Below are 17391 nucleotides of genomic sequence, written 5' to 3'. Positions count from 1 at the left end.
ACAAGGATGTAAGTTTAAGTTGAAGATAAAAAAATTAAACAGGATAGTCCTTAGCTTTTTTTAAAAATTATATATATATATATTTTATTGCACTTTAGGTTCTGGGGTACACGTGCAGAACATGCAGGATTGTTGCACAGGTACATACAAGGCAATGTGGTTTGCTGCCTCCATCCCCCATCACCTATATCTGGCATTTCTCCCATGTTATCCCTCCCAACTCCTTCCCCTCCCCTGTCCCTCCCTTATTCCCCCCCAACAGACCCCAGTGTGTGATGCACCCCTCCCTGTGTCTATGTGTTCTCATTGTTCAACATCAGCCTATGAGTGAGAACATGCGGTGTTTGATTTTCTATTCTTGTGTCAGTTTGCTGAGAACGATGGTTTCCACATTCATCCATGTCCCTACAAAGGACAGGAACTCATCTTTTTTATGGCTGCATAGTATTCCATGGTGCATATGTGCCACATTTTCCTTGTCCAGTCTATCACTGATGGGCATTTGGATTGGTTCCAGGTCTTTGCTATTGGAAACAGAGCCAAAATGAACATACATGTGCATGTGTCTTTATAGTAGAATGATTTATAATCCTTCAGATATATACCCAGTAATGGGATTGCTGAGTAAAATGCAATTTCTATTTCTAGGTCCTTGAGGAATCGCCACAGTGTCTTCCACAATGGTTGAACAAATTTACACTCCCACCAACAGTGTAAAAGTGTTTCTATTTCTCCACATCTTCTCCAGCGTCTTTTGTCTCCAGATTTTTTAATGATTGCCATTTTAACTGGTGTGAGATGATATCTCAATGTGGTTTTGATTTGCATTTCTCTAATAACCAGTGATGATGAGCATTTTTTCATATGTTTGTTGGCCTCATATATGTCTTCTTTTGAAAAGCGTCTGTTCAAGAAAATCAAACACTGCATGTTCTCACTCATAGGCAGGTGTTGAACAATGAGAACACATGGACACAGAGAGGGGAGCACTACACACTGGGGTCTGTTGGGGAAAAATAGGGAAGGGACAGTGGGGAATGGGGAGTTGGGGAGAGAGAGCATGGGGAGAAATGCCAGATATAGGTGAAGGGGAGGAAGGCCGCAAATCACGCTGCCACGTGTGTACCTATGCAACAATCTTGCATGTTCTTCACATGTACCCCAAAACCTAAAATGCAATAAAAAAAAAAAAAGAGAAGTGTCTGTTCATGTCCTTCACCCACTTTTGAATGAGTTTGCTTGTTTTTTCTTGTAACTCTGTTTTACAGACTACTGTTTTCTTTGTAGATTCTGGATATTAGCCCTTTATCAGATGGGTAGATTGCAAAATTTTTTCCCATTCTGTTGGCTGCTGGTTCACTCTAATGCTTGTTTCTTTTGCTATACAGAAGCTCTGGAGTTTAATTAGATCCCATTTGTTTATTTTGGCTTTTGTTACCAATGCTTTTGGTGTTTTAGTCATGAAGTCCTTGCCTATGCCTATGTCCTGAATGGCTTTGCCTAGGATTTCTTCTAGGGTTTTTATGGTGTTAGGTCTTATGTTAAAGTCTTTAATCTATCTGGAGTTAATTTTAGTGTAAGATGTCAGGAAGGGATGCAGTTTCTTCTTTCTGCACATGGCTAGCCAGTTTTCCCAACACCATTTACTAAACAGGGAATCCTTTCCCCATTGCTTGTTTTTGTCAGGTTTGTTAAAGATAAGATGGTTGTAGATGTGTGGCATTGCCTCCGAGGCCTCTGTTCTGTTTCATTGGTCTATATCCCTGTTTTGGTACCAGTACCATGCTGTATTGCTTACTGTAGCCTTGGAGTATAGTTTGAAATCAGGTAGCTTGATGACTCCAGCTTTGTTCTTTTTGCTTAGGATTGTCTTGGCTATGCAGGGTCTCTTTAGGTTCCATATGATGTTTAAGGTGGTTTTTTCCAGTTCTGTGAAGAGGGTCATAGGTAGCTTGATAGGGATAGCATTTAATTTATAAATTACATTGGGCAGTATGGCCATTTTCATGATATTGATTCTTCTTAACCATGAGAATGGAATGTTTTTCCATTTGTTTGTGTCCTCTCTTATTTTGTTGAGCAGTGATTTGTAGTTCTCCTTGAAGAGGTCCTGTATATCCTCTGTTATTTTATTCCTAGGTATTTTATTCTTTTTGTGGCAATTGTGAATGGCAGTTTATTCTTGATTTGGCTCTCTTTAAGTCTGTTATTGGTGTATAGGAATGCTTGTGATTTCTGCACATTGATTTTGTATCCTGAGACGTTGCTGAAGTTGCTTATCAGTTTCAGGAGATTTTGGGCTGAGATGATGGGGTCTTCTAAATATACAATCATGTCGTCTGCAAATAGAGACAATTTGACTTCCTCCTTTGCTAATTGAATACCCTTTATTTCTTTTTCTTGCCTGATTGCTCTGGCTAGAACTTCCAATACTATGTTGAATAGGAATGATGAGAGAAGGCATCCTTGTCTAGTGCCAGATTTCAAAGGGAATGCTTCCAGTTTTTGCCCATTCAGTATGATATTGGCTGTGGGTTTGTTGTAAGTAGCCTGTATTATTTTGACATATGGTCCGTCAATACCTAGTTTATTGAGAGTTTTTAGCATAAAGCGCTGTTGAATTTTGTCGAAGGCCTTCTCTGCATCTATTGAGATAATAATGAGATTTTTGTCATTGGTGTTGTTTATGTGGTGAATTATGTTTACAGACTTGCATATGTTGAACCAGCCTTGCATCCCTGGGATGAAGCCTACTTGATAGTGATGGATAAACTTTTTTATGTGCTGTTGTGTTCGATTTTCCAGTATTTTACTGAAGATTTTTGCATCTATATTCATCATGGATATTGGCCTGAAGTTATCTCTTTTTGCTGAGTCTCTGACAGGTTTTGGTATCAGGATGATGTTGGTCCCATAAAGTGATTTGGGAAGGATTTCCTCTTTTTGGATTGTTTGGAATAGTTTCAGAAGGAGTGGTACCAGCTCCTCTTTGTATGTCTGGTAGAATTTGGCTGTGAACCCATCTGGACCTGGGCCTTTTTTGGTCAGTAGGCTATTAATTGCTGCCTTAACTTCAGCTCTTGTTATTCATTTATTCAGGGTTTCAACTTTTTCCTTGTTTAGTCTTGGGAGGGTGCAGGTGTCCAGGAATTTATCCGTTTCTTCCAGGTTTACTGGTTTATGTGCATAGAGTTGTTTGTAGTAATCTCTGATGGTAGTTTTTATTTCTGTGGAATCGATGGTGATATCCCCTTTATCGTTTTTTTATTGCATCTATTTGATTCTTTTCTTTCTTTCTTTTTTTTTTTTTTTTTTTTTACCATAGAGGCCCTGATGGACTCTCTTTTCTTTTTTATTAATCTGGTTAGTGGTCTGTCTATTTTGTTGATCTTTTCAAAAAAAAGCTTCTTTATTTATTGATTTTTTTGAAGGTTTTTTTTTTGTGTCTCTGTCTCCTTCAGTTCTGCTCTGAGCTTAGTTATTTCTTGTCTTCTGCTAGTTTTTGAGATCTTGCTCCTCTAGCTCTTTCAATTTTGATGATAAGGTGTTGATTTTAGATCTCTCCTTGCTTCTCATGTGGGCACTTATTGCTATAAATTTTCCTCTAAACACTGCTTTGAATGTGTCCCAGAGATTCTAGTACATTGTGTCTTCATTCTCATTGAGTCCTTAGCTTAGCTTATTTAAGTACTTAATGCTTAGAAACTGTAACTAAACAGTTGGGACACTTGGAAAGACACTACTTGGCTACAAACTACAGTTATTTGGTTAAAAATTTTTCACTGGTTTTGGAAAAACAGACTTAGAAGTGGGAGAAATACTCCTGTCTGCGAACATTTTGGTGATAATCAAGGACAAATTTGAAAAGTAAGTAGTGATTTGAGGACTAAACTCTGATTTTTTTTATCTTGCTTAAATTCCTGTCTAAGGGGCCTTGGAAGTCATGGCCTACAAATCATAAATTCTCAGCAGATGGGTTTTATTTAACTCTATATATCATGATTTACTTTACAACCTGACTTTGGTATACCATTATGAGACAAGGAAAAAAATAAAAATATTTTACCCCAAAACATGTTTCTTTGCTGTATTTTGAAAAGGCCCTGCAAAGCTATTCTTTGTGGGGGATAATTTGCATCTGTAAAGAATCTTGGCCAGGAGTGGCGGCTCACGCCTGTAATCCTACTTCTTTGGGAAGCTGAACTGGGGGGATCACCTAAGATCAGGATTTTGAGACCAGCCTGGCCAATATGGTGAAACACTGTCTTTACTAAAAATACAAAAAATTAGCTGGGTGTGGTGGCAGGCACCTGCAATCCCAGGTACTCAGGAGCTGAGGCAGGAGACTCACTTGAACCCAGGAAGTGGAGGTGAGAGTGAGCCAAGATAGTGCTATTGCATTCCAGCCTGGGCAACAAGAGGGAAACTCCATCTCAATAAAATAAAATAATATACCCAGTCTTAACCTCCTGGGCTCGAGCAACACTCACCTTGGCCTACCAAAGTGCTGGGATTACAGGTGTGAGTCACTGCACCAGACCACAAATACATTTTTAAAACTTTTTATTTTTTATGTAAATTGTTAGCATTTTCTCTCCATTTTTCTGGAGAAGAGAATAGGTTACCTTGCTAATCAACTGCCAATGGAATAATGACTAACATTGGAGTCCGTGCATAAGTGTGTGTTAGAACTACACATAGATTAAACAAGAAAGGAGAGAATAGGGGAATGGAACAAAGATTGTCCAGGAAAAGAATAATTAATTATGTTCCAAAAGAAGAGGCGATAATATAGCTTCGTGCTACTTCAAATTTAATTTGATTTAAAAAAATTACTAATGAGATTTCAAGCAGAGTTTTCAGAAATTACACTAAGAATTTTTTTAATGCTTCAGTGAAATATGGAACATGAGATAAGTTGTATTTGGTTGATGAAATTATTCTGAAAAAATGCTTACTATTTGGAAAGGTGAATTTCTGAAACTACAATAATATTTTGTCTAACCTGTTCCAGGAAGGACTATTCCTAAGGTACTGTACTACTTCTGGTGCCCTGTTTTTAGATATTTATCCCCTGTTTTTAGTTTATGATGAAAAAACTTTTATTTCAGTATTTCTCAAATGGTTGGTTAGCTGTAGGAGTTACACGAGGATTGTGAGAACAGAATATTCTGTTGTGTGTTTATTGATGATGTGGCTGTTTATTGATGATGGAGGCATTTGTTAAGTCAACCTTACACACAGCCAACTGCAATTTATCTCGGTCTCCATGTTTTCTTTTCTGCTTTTTTTTTTTTTATGAGATAGAATTTCACTGCATCGCCCAGGCTGGAGTGCAGCGGCACCACTCACTGCAACCTCCGCCTCCTGGGTTGAAGGGATTCTCCTGCCTCAGCCTCCTGAGTAGCTGGGATTATAGGCGCATGCCACCATGCCTGCCTAATTTTTAGTAGAGACAGGGTTTCACCATGTTGGCCTGGCTGGTCTTGAACTCCTGACTTCAGATGATCCACCCACCTTGGCCTCCATGTCTCTGTTATATCCCTTTAAGTAGCTCAGTTATTCTCAAATGGTAGTGTGTATAAGAATCACTTGGAAGAATTATTTAAAATACAGAGTCCTGTATTTTATAGTTCTTTCTTCCAGAGCTTCTGTTTCTGTTGGTTGGGTGTGGGGCTCAGAAATTGACATTTTAAGAAGCATTCCAGGTGAGAAACTTTTTTTTTTTTTGACAGTCTCACTCTGTTGCTCTGTTGCCCTGTTACCCAGGCTGCAGTGCAGTTACCATCTCTGCTTGCTTCAACCTCCGCCTCTCCTCCGCCTTTCAGCAAGTCTTCTGCCTCAGCCTCCTGAGGCCAACACACCTGGCTAATTTTTGTATTTTTAGTAGACCTAGACAGGGTTATGCTGTCTAGGTTATAAATTCCAGCTCTCTGGCGCTGTTTTTATCTTTTTCAGGGCTAAATCTTTTACATGGATTATCTCATGTAATCTTCACAATACATGATTATTTAAGTGGTAGTTACTATTGTTATCTTCATTTGCAGGGGAAGAAACTGCAACATGCCCATATCACACAACAAGGAAGTAATGGAATTGAGATTCTATCCTGGGCGCCAAGCCATTGCTCTAAATCTCTGTCCTGTACAAGATACAGCTCAGTAAAAATTAGTAAAAACAAACAAACAAAAAAGGGAAGGTTCCTGTGAGTCTTTTTTTAATTTTTTTGAGAGGGAATCTCATTCTTGTCACCCAGGCTGGAGTGCAGTGGTGTGATCTCTGCTCACTGCAACCTCTGCCTCCCGGGTTCAATTATTCTCTTGACTCAGCTTACTGAGTAGCTGGGATTACAGGCACCTGCCACCATGCCTAGCTAATTTTTGTACTTTTAGTAGAGACAGGGTTTTGCCATGTTAGCCAGGCTGATCTTGAACTCCTGACCTCAGGTGATCTGCCTGCCTTAGCCTCCCAAAGTGCTGGGATTACAGGCATGAGCCACTGTGCCTGACCTTCTGTGAGTCTTTATGACCTATTGACCATAAATTAGCGACAGGCAATGAAGATTAAATGCAGAAAGATCCACTTTGCTTCCTAGTCTTAGTACATTGCCAGCTCGGCATGAGTAGTCTCCTTATCTCCGTTGTCTGAGAATGCTGTCCTTTGGCTCTGAGGTCCAGACCCACAAAGAGAGAGTGCTGACTTGATGTCAGAAAATCAAGACAAGGTCTAGTTTAATTATGGAATGTAAAACAAAAACTTTACTCCTCTCTTAAAGTAAAAAAAGGCAAATCTGTTTCCTTTCTTTTAGAGTGGGATTTCCCTCCTTTGTTATATGGCATTTTAATCCTTCTTATGTTCTTTACAAATCAAACAAACAAAAGATAAAAAGAAAAATAAACCTGCCAGTAGATAATTATGTTTTATTTGGGCCACTGTAAACGGTTTAAGAGCAAATCAATGAATTTCATTTGTTTAGTTTTATTAAATTAACACTTAGTAATAATTCTGGGATTGGTCAGAGTGGCAGAATGAAGAGATATTGGAGTATACCACTGTTGGGACATTCTGTGGAATAGAGACAATTGCTGTTTGGGCTGAGTGTGGTGGGTCATGCCTGTAATCCCAGTACTTGGAGAGACCAAGGTAGGAGGATAGCCTGAGCCCAAGAGTTTGAGACCAGCCTGGGCGACATGGTGAAACCCCATCTATACAAAAAATAAGAAAAATAGCTGGGCATGCTGGCATGCACCTGTAAGTCCCAGCTGCCCAAGAGGCTTAGGTGGAAGGATCCCCTGAGCCCAGGGGGTCGAGGCTGCAATAAGCTGTGATGCTGCCACTATACTCCAGGCTAAGTGACACAGTGAGAGCCTGTCTCAACGATATCTATTAAATAAAATAAACAATAGCTATTTGAACAAGAGTTAGAAAATGTAGTTTTGTCAGCATTTAAAGAGAAAAAGGCATGAAATGAAAACTCAATGTTGTAGGGTTTTTTAAATTTAGTTTTTATTTTATAATCACAAACTTTACGATCAGCTAGGCATGGACAGAAACAAAGAAAACATGGAACTCAAAGGGAATTGCAGAGAGAGCACAAAGATCGTGGGATACTGTGAGCAAATGGGGTTTAGGGGTGCTCTACTGAGCTAGAGATGTCTTGATTTACTGAGCTAGAGATGGAATGGCAAACTTATGAGAGTTACCCACAGTCAGCAGTGGTGATTTTCTTGCTGGTTTTGCCATTCTTGGACCCAAAGCACTCCATGGCCGCCACAACATTCATGCCTTCTTTCACCCTGTCAAAGACCACATGCTTGCCATCCAACCACTCAGTCTTGGCAGTGCAGATGAAAAACTGGGAACTGTTTATGAGGGATCCAGCATTTGCCATGGACAAGATGCCAGGACCTGTATGCTTTAGGATGAAATTCTTGTTATCAAATTTCTCCCCATAGATGGACTTGCCACCAGTGCTATTATGGTGTGTGAAGTCACCACCTTGATATGTAAACCGTGGAATAATTCTGTGAAGGCAGGAACCCTAGTAACCCAATCTTTTCTCTCCAATGCACAGAGCATGAAAGTTTTCTACTGTCCTTGGAAACGTGTCTGCAAACAGCTTGAAGGAAACATGGCCCAAGGGCTCACCATCGACCACAATGTTGAAGAACATGGTGGTGCTGACCATAGCTGATAGTACGGGGCTCCTGGCAGTGGTGTTTGCAAAGCCAGTGTTGTAGGTTTTAAATGAGCATCAGTACCCTGGCCTTAGGTGTTGTTAAGTGTCCCACTTCTCTTGTCCTCACATTTATTTGTCATGTACGAGGATTAGATTAAATGATCACTAAGGCTTATTTGAGTTTACAATTGTGTAATTTCCATGTCATTTATTAATTAGCCTTATTTATTATTATATTTAATACAATTGTAGTCATTATGAGTGCAGAATAGAGTGTCAGACAAATGTTATTCCATGAATATAACTTTAACACACTATTGATGCTGAAAGTGTAAAATTATAGGAATATGAATATTGCTTTTTCAAGTGACAACTCCAAAAATAGTTGGCCAGTGCCTTAATCTGTCACTATCTAAACAGATGGAAGAGAATCCATGTTAGAAAAAAACTGCAAATGCTTCATCAATACTAGAAAATAGAGTAAACCCAAAGGGAAAAGTAGAGGTGAAAGCTCCATCTGGTGGTTAATATCTACAATTCCAAGAAATTGACATTATACTTCACTGGACTGTAGTACTGGAACCTCAGTTTAGAAGTATCTGTGGGCTCTGAATTATGAAGATTACTGGCTATTATGTATTAACTAATATTTAACGGTGGAATTCAAAGTCTTTCATAGGGTGTTTAGAGTACTTGACCCAAAACAGTTCCTGGGAAAAAAGTTGCAAGGTCAAATATCTTTAAGAAATGTTCTTGGCTGTACATGTCTTTATTTGACCACAGAATCTTTCCCTCTCTTTTTAATTTCTGGCATTTCTTTAAAATGACAGTTTGAAGAAGTAGTGAACTTAGGAATATTTGCTTTTAAAAGACTCTTGAAGAGAGCTTATATGAGATTTTATACTTTTTACAGTCTCTTATATGTTCTGACCTTCCTTTCACAGGAGTTAAAAAAAAAAAATTTCCATGCTCTTTCTACTCTTCCTCAGGTTGAAACCTCCTAACCAGCATACTAGAAAAAATTATAGGTGTAGTGGTTCATGCCTATAATCCCAACACTTTGGGAGGTTGAGGTGGGAGGATCCCTTGAGTCCAGGAGTTCAGTTCCAACCTGAGCAACATAGAGAGACCCCATCCCTATTGAAAAAGAAAAACAGAGGCACAGCACGGTGGCTTATGCCTGTAATCCCAGCACTTTGGGAGGCTTAGGCAGGCAGATCACTTGAGGCCAGGAATTTGAGACCAGTCTGGCCAACATGGTGAAACCCTGGAATTATATGCGTGAACCGCTGTGCCAGCCTGATTTTTGTCTTTTTTTTTTTTTTTTTTAACAGAGTTTTGTTCTTGTTGCACAGGCTGGAGTACAATGGCGTGGTCTTGGCTAACTGCAACCTCAACCTCCCGGGTTGAAGTTATTCTCCTACCTCAGCCTCCCCAGGAACTGGGATTACAGGTGTGCACCACCACACCCAGCTAAAATTACAAAATTGCATTTTTAGTAGAGATGGGGTTTCTCCATGTTGGTCAGGCTGGTCTCAAACTCCCGACTTCAGGTGATCCACCTGCCTCGCCCTCCCAAAGTGCTGGGATTACAGGCATGAGCCACCATGCCCCGCCAATTTTTGTATTTTTTAAAGCATAGCTTGGAATAATTGATCAGTAAGGATGAAACAATGCTATGGATGATGAAGTAGCAGAATGTTCCAACATACAGGAAAAAAAATTAGTAAATGCCATGATGTGTTCTACATTTATAAGAGTCCAATGGATCTATATGGGAATTGCAAACATAATTATAAGTTTTATTCTATTTTGTAATTTTATGTATTTTATTTTTGAGACAGAGTCTCACTCTATCACCCAAGCAGTGGCACAGTCATGTAGCCATGCCATCACGGCTCACTGCAGCCTTGACCTCCCGGGCTGAGGTGATTCTCCCACTTTAGCCTCCTGAGTAGCTGGGATTAAAGGCACACACCACAGTGCCCTGCTAATTTTTCCATTTTTTTGGTAGAGATGGGATTTTGCCATGTTTCCCAATCTGGTCTCAAACTCCTGGGCTCAAGGGATCTTCCCCTTTCAGCTTCCCAAACTGCTAGGATTACAGGTGTGAGTCACCACATCTATTTTTTTAGAAAGTAAATTTTCTCTTTGCTGTTTGGAAGACTTCTATGAAGGAATAAAAATCGTGAAATATCAGTCCTTAAGAGCAGAACTCACAGCAGGGTGTGGTGGCTCACGCCTGTAATCCTAGCACCTTGGGAGGCTGAGGCGGGTGGATCACCTGAGGTCGAGGGTTCAAAACCAGGCTGACCAGCATGGAGAAACGCTGTCTCTACTAAAAATACAAAATTAGCTGGGCGTGGTGGTGCATGCCTGTAATCCCAGCTACTGGGGAGACTGAGGCAGGAGAATCACTTGAACCTGGGAGGCAGAGGTTGTGGTGAGTCGAGATTGAGCCATTTGCACTCCAGCCTGGACAACAAGAACGAAACTCCATCTCAAGAAAAAGAGAATAGAACTCAAAAAAAAAAAAAAAAAAAACCCAAAAAAACCAAACAACCCTGAAAGACTGAAGCTGGGTCCAGAAGATCCTGATCCTTATAGTACATCCAAGGATTAAAGTACATAAAGACAGATACAACTGAGTTTGTTATGCATCCTAACATCTATTCCATTGTAATAGGGAAACAAAACCTTTGATCAACTGAAAACAAAGGAATGAGTTTTTAAAAAGACTTCATTGAGCTGGATGGTAAAGATGCCTTTCTGGGTACCATGAAATGAATGTAACTACCAAAGATGCTATACTTTGATTTGTTCATCATTGAATTCCAGGATCTTTGTGGATCTTTTCATCAATGTTGCTATGGTCTGAATGTTTGTGTCCCCCTACAATCTCATATGTTGAAATCCTAACTGCTAAGGTGATGGTATTAGAAGGTAGGGCTTTTGGGAGGTGAATAGGTCATGAGGGCTGGCCTCTCACGAATGGGATTAGTGCCCTCGTAAAAGAGACCCCAGAGAGCTAGCCAGCCCCGATACAGTTAGAAGGCACCATCTATGAATCACAAAGCAGGTCCTCACTGGACACCAAATCGGCTGGCATCTTGATCCTGGACTTCTCGGCCTCCAAAACAGTGAGAAATGAATTTCTGTTGTTTATAAGCTACCCAGTTGAGGGTATATTATCATAGCAGCCTAAATGGACAAAAATCTATGTCTTTTTACCCTACTCATTCTTAGATCTTGTCACTTTTTGTGGGTGTACTTATTCCACCTTTGTAACATTACCCCTGCTGTTTACATGGTGTGCTGTCGAGAATCCTTGCTAAGGTAGCACCCTGAATCTACTTTATTTGGAGGCTTACACTGATTTTTGGCTTTTGATTCCCATTGTCCTCTTCAGGATTGTATTATAATTTGACAAGCAAATGCATCCTCTTCCACCTTCCAAAACAACTTTTTAGTATACACATTATAGAAAGGGAATTCTATGTTTGGTGCTGGTATCATCTTATTTTCCATGAAGATAAGCTTTGAAGGACAGGGATCAGATCTTGTTTTCTATTCCATAAAATGCTGATATGGCTAAGCTTTGCAAGATTTTAGGTGTTGTCATATATGTAATTAATTCCATGGGAAACTCCTCACTGAAGGATGGGATTGTCTGAGACCACCAAGTTATAATGTTTTACCAATCAGTTGCTTTCTCATTTTGCTCTTTTCTTGGAAAGAAAAGCATTGAACACATCAAGATGAATCAGCCAAATATTGTACTGTGTGTGTGTTGGGGGGTGGGGGGAGACAGAGTTGAGGTGGCAGAGGCAATGTAGGAGGAAAAAATAGACTAGAATACATAAATAGTACGTAAATTCTTCCGGGCCGGGGATCTGGGCCTACTTTGTCTGCATCATATTACCAGCATCTCAGTTGTGTCTGGCACATAGTAGGTGTTCATTAAACATTTGTTGCACTAAGCCAAAAGATGAACTTCTCACTTTTTTCAGAGATGTGGTTTGTGATTCTCGGAATCAACCAGGGTCCTAAGATGTCCTGGAGGTCGTCTCTATTTCTCTCGGTGAGCTAAGGTGTCCCAGTGGCACCAGCTCTCCACTCTTTCTCTGACCTGCAGGGAGTGGGATCCGCAGTGGCTTCGGGGAGCTGGCAAAGGCGCTCCCTCGCCGTCGCCCCTTTCTCGGTCTCGCTCTGCATCGTCCAACGCCCCTCGGCCGCCCGACTGCCTGGGTCGTCCGGGTTCTTTCGCCCCTCTGTCTTGGTTCCCGCTACCTATCCTCCCTTCTCGCCCCCTGGATCCCTTTGCCCGCCGCGCGCCATTCTCAAATCCTGCGCTCGCAAACTCGGGAGTCTGATAGCCAGCATCGGTAACTCTGCGCCCGCCCCTTCCTGCCCCCTTCCTGGCCTCACGCCCCGCCCCCCTCCCCTTGACGTGGCAGAGGCGGCGCCAGCCATGTTGGCCGGGCGGAGGTCTTGGCGGAGGCTGGGGGCGGGGCGGCGCCAGCCCTGATTGGGGTGCTACGGACTGCTCCTGCTGGGTGGAGAGGACTGATTTTGCAAAGCGGAGGCTGCGACGGGTCCGGTAGGGGGACAGTGAGGTAAGGGCCGCCTCTTCTCCGCTCCCAGCTACCGCGGGTGCGCCACGGGAAGCCGGGGCCGGGTGTCGGCTGCGGGCTGGCGGCTGGGGTCCTGGGGTGGTCCCGGTTCTGCCCTCACGGTTTTGCGGGCGCAGGCTAAGGGCCGGTTCGGCGGTGGGAGCGTTGAGCCCTGAGCTTGCCACCCTCTCATCCACCACGCTCTGCTTCGCTCTGCCGGTGCCAGGGGCCCGGCCTCCTCCCTCAGCTCCCCTGGATTGGATGGAAAGATGGGAGCCTTGTGGAAAACGGTGGTTCAAGCATCTCGCCCAGCACCCAATTCCACCTCCTGGGCCACCCACCTTTTCCACCCAAGCCCATCATCGCTGCTGGGCCCTTGGACTTCTTGTTTCATTCCTTTCTTGATAAGAAGTGTCCTAGACTTTGAACTGAATTGACTACGTCACGCATAATTCGGCCGTGGAAGTTAAAGGGGTTAAGGGGAAAAGTGCTAGGTAAAGCTAATGCCTTGGGTTTTGATTACAAAGAGTTCAGTTTTCCAACAGGACCAGTCCTATCCCATTGGGCTTCCTTTCTGCCGTAGGTAGTGTTTTTCTATTTGGTGGTAAAGGTACTACCTGAGCAAAGTCATAGCAAATCTACATGAGTCCCTGGAGTGGGGGTGTGGAATTCCCGTTTTCACGTGAACTGTCTCAGCCTCTACCCTCCAAAGCCATGGATATCTAGCCAAATTAACTTGATTTAAAAAAGTTTTAGATTTAAATATAAATGCATGTTAAGTTTTCCTTCTCTTTTTCCTCTGGTAGTGAGTGAACCTCATTTCAGAAAGTCCAGCTATTTTTAATTAATTTACAGAATTTTAGAGTTAGATGGGACCTTGTGATTTTTCTAGTGCAAGTCTCTCATCTTGCTGATGAGAAAGTTGAGGATTCAGGGAGGTTAAATCGTCCAATATCATAAAGCTCATGGTCAGAAGTAACTGAAGACAGTTCATCTAGGATTTTACAAGTGAAAAGGAGACTTTTAATTAGCTGCTAACAAATACATCTAATTGGAAGGAACTCAAACTTACTTGGCAAGTAAATTTCCCATTAGATATGAATAAAAGGGCTTAAATTAGAATACTGAAAAACTATCATAGGGAAAGTCTTTTAAAATGCCTTTAAAAGACTTGGGCACATACTTGATATACTAGGTTAAAGTGACATAATGGTTTGCTTCTTAGCTTTTAGCTCTACCATGATAAATTATTTAAAGTAAATTGTACTGAAATTGGACATTTCTTTAGAATAGTCTTGTTAACCTTTTTTTTTTTTGAGATGGAGTTTCGCTCTTGTTACCCAGGCTGGAGTGCAATGGCGCGATCTCGGCTCACCGCAACATCCGCCTCCTGGGTTCACGCAATTCTCCTGCCTCAGCCTCCTGAGTAGCTGGGATTACAGGCACACGCCACCATACCCAGCTAATTTTTTGTATTTTTAGTAGAGACGGGGTTTCACCATGTTGACCAGGATGGTCTTGATCTCTTGACCTCGTGATCCACCCGCCTCGGCCTCCCAAAGTGCTGGGATTACAGGCTTGAGCCACCGCGCCCAGCCACTTTTTTTTTTTTAAATAAAGATTAGTGGCCGGGCATGGTGGTTCACGCCTGTAATCCTAGCCCTTTGGGAGGCCGAGGTGGGCAGATCCTATAAGGTCAGGAGTTTGAGACTAGCCTGGTCAACATGGTGAAACCCCATCTCTACTAAAATACAAAAATTATCTGGGCATAGTGGCTTGTGCCTGTAAGCCCAGCTACTCGGGAGACTGAGGCGGGAGAATCACCTGAATCTGGAAGGTGGAGGTTGCAGTGAGCTGTGATCGTGCCACTGCACTCCAACCTGGGTGATAGAATGAGACTCCATCTCAAAGGAAAAAAAATAACTAGTATGCTAAGTCTGCATTCTAATATAGTGTGTGGAATAATATTTCTTTGGTTTAATACTTTCATGCAAAATGTTAGTATTAGGGGAGAGAGTGCTTATCAAATAATAACATTTTATGAAAAGCTAGCTTGTAAAAGGATTTTGTTTCAGATATGCCATTTTTGGACATGAGACTTAGCCTGGCAAATTTTGTACTTGAATTTGTGATTTTAAGATTGCATGATTTCTACTATGGAAAGGTGAGGGAAGTCAGGGAAGTGTTGTGCATAGCCGTGTAATTGAACCAGTAAGAAACAGGTAGGACTTTCTTCAAACTGCTGGAAAGTGAGAATGTAAGAAGTATAATGGATGTAATTTAGCAAGCAAATTGATCTTAGAGCAGAGAGATTGTGAAGAAAAAATGTGAAGAAGAGAAGGGGAGTTGTGCTCAAATATCGCTCAGGTGATATTTAGTATGTCTTAATGAGAAGTAAGGATGTGGAGATACAATCCAGCTTGTTAACCAGTTGTAGAAACTTAAACCTGGGTATTGTCTGCGTGTGAATTGCCTTCCTGCTAAGACTCCTAGAACCTTTGTTAGTGAGGTTTCCTAATGGTCCTAAGGCAGTGGTTCTTAGGACCCCTAACTTAAATATTACTGAGTATCCAAAGAGAAAAAAAATGGCTAAATAGAAGACAAGTGGGCTTTCATATCTACTTCTGCAGTTTATTGTGATACATTATTTTGGTTGAATTTTATGAAGGACTAATTAAGAAATTAAAAGGTTAATTGCAATGTGGAATCTGAAAGCTTAGGAGTGAACTTTTTTTGTATGTGACAGAGTCTTCACCCAGGCTGGCGTGTAATGGTGTGAACTTGGCTCACTGCAACCTCCTCCTCCCAGGTTCTAGTAATTCTCCTGCCTCAGCCTCCCAAGTAGCTGGAATTACAGGCACCTGCCACCACGCCTGGCTAATTTTTGTACTTTTGGTAGAGACGGGTTTCACCATGTTGAGAAGGCTGGTTTCGAACTCCTGATCTCAGGTGATCTGCCTGCCTCGGCTTCCCAAAGTTCCTGGTGTGAGCCAGGAGTGAACTTTTTGTACTTTGTTACCTTCAAACCCATTGGTCTATTCTGCACTTTGAAGGATCATCCACCCATATATGGTATTTTAACATCATGAATTGACTGTTTGAGAGATATTGCTTCACTGAGTAATGCATGTCTTCTGAATGTTAATACATTTTGTTATATAATATCAGATCACATTAATACCAACAGTGATCTCATCAGAAAAATCTTTACATATTAGGAACTTGTCAAACTCATGGTAGCAGGCACAAGTTTTAAAACAATCGAGTATTTGCTTGAAAGCTCAAGTTTTTATTGTTGGCAAAAAATACTATCAGTTGTTTTCTATGAAGTGACATGTTTACTTCATACGTTTTTGAGAAAATATCTGTATAATATCTAAGTACTAGTTATGTACTATCCTTGGGAGAATTGAGAAAATAGTCATTCAAAACATCTTTTGTTTTGTGTTCTAGATATTTTAATGCCTTTTGCAGATGTGTTTTAGATGCATTTTTTTTTGTTATTGCACATTAGAGTTCTTATTTTTTCTTAACAACATGATATTTCTTATGACTTATTTTTTTTGTCAAATGTAGTCATCCCTGTCCTGATTTCATTTTGTTTCACTGTCTCTCTTTTTTTTTTTTGAGATGAAGTCTCGCTCTGTCACCCAGTCTGGAGGGCAGTGGTGTGATCTCGGCTCACTGCAACCTCTGCCTCCTGGGTTCAAGCAATTCTCCTGCCTCGGCCTCCCGAGTAGCTGGGATTAGAGGCACCTGCCACCATGCCCAGCTAATTTTTGTATTTATAGTAGAGATGGGTTTCACCATGTTGGTCAGGCTGGTCTTGAACTCCAGACCTCATGATCCACCCGCCTCAGTCTTCCAAAGTGCTGGGGTTACAGGCGTGAGCCACCGCACCCTGCCCAAAATAGTCTTTTCTAAACAAGTTTAGTCTTGGGATTTATCTTTATCCTTTATACACTTTGAAAAATCCACAATCTTTTTTGGTTAGCATAAGATTTTCTAGCTGTCTCCAAGATTCTGGCACAATAGGAGGAAATACTTTATTTTCTTTAATTTTTATTTTCTTATTTCACTTGAAGAGAAATTTCTTAACTGCTTGGAATGCTTAGATTTGTTAAGCTTCACTTTCTGTAATTTGTTTTATCAAAATATATTTGAAAGATTTTCTAAAATTAAAATTGTTATATCTAACTCCCCCCACCCCCCAATAATATCTCTTTTTTCTTCACCTAAATTTTAGAATCAGTTTCTCGTCCCACCATTGTTCTTAGCAACTTTAAACTTCATGTTGGGTTTTCCAGGCACCCAAGGTTCACAGTTCAGTTCTTTTACCTTAACATCCTTCATCTCTGCTACACATAACACTTGAATATTTTTGTCCTCCCACACCTTTAAATTCTTCAGCTTCCTTCCATGACTAACCAGTGTTGCAGTTTGAGAGCATGAGATAGAGCTATTGCCAACGTAGGAAAGCTGGCATCCTGTGTAGGCATTTAGACCTACACATGGAGCTGCCTTTTAACACTGGACCCTCCCCAGAGTGCATCCTCTTTTCCTGGTTAGTAAACCTAAATTAATATACTGAAATTTAAT

General features: G+C 41.1%; 1 protein-coding gene and 1 pseudogene across 2 annotated transcripts in view; one reads left to right on the top strand and one right to left on the bottom strand.

Moving 5' to 3' along the window:
- Positions 1 to 7541: 7541 nt before the first annotated feature.
- LOC144577511 (peptidyl-prolyl cis-trans isomerase A pseudogene) lies at positions 7542 to 8457 on the bottom strand (annotated as a pseudogene).
- Positions 8458 to 12629: 4172 nt separating this feature from the next.
- The window catches only part of SEC23A (SEC23 homolog A, COPII component), a 61135-nt gene continuing 56373 nt past the window's right edge, over positions 12630 to 17391 (top strand). For both annotated transcript variants that reach the window (XM_035260387.3, XM_009005963.5), the window contains exon 1: positions 12630 to 12795. The gene's annotated coding sequence lies outside the window, so the exon portion shown is untranslated. The remainder of the gene's footprint in view (positions 12796 to 17391) is intronic.

Source organism: Callithrix jacchus, chromosome 8 (assembly GCF_049354715.1).
Source record: "Callithrix jacchus isolate 240 chromosome 8, calJac240_pri, whole genome shotgun sequence".
Taxonomy (NCBI): domain Eukaryota; kingdom Metazoa; phylum Chordata; class Mammalia; order Primates; family Cebidae; genus Callithrix; species Callithrix jacchus.
Note: the sequence above shows the minus strand (reverse complement) of the source record. Positions and strands in the feature narration are given on the sequence as shown.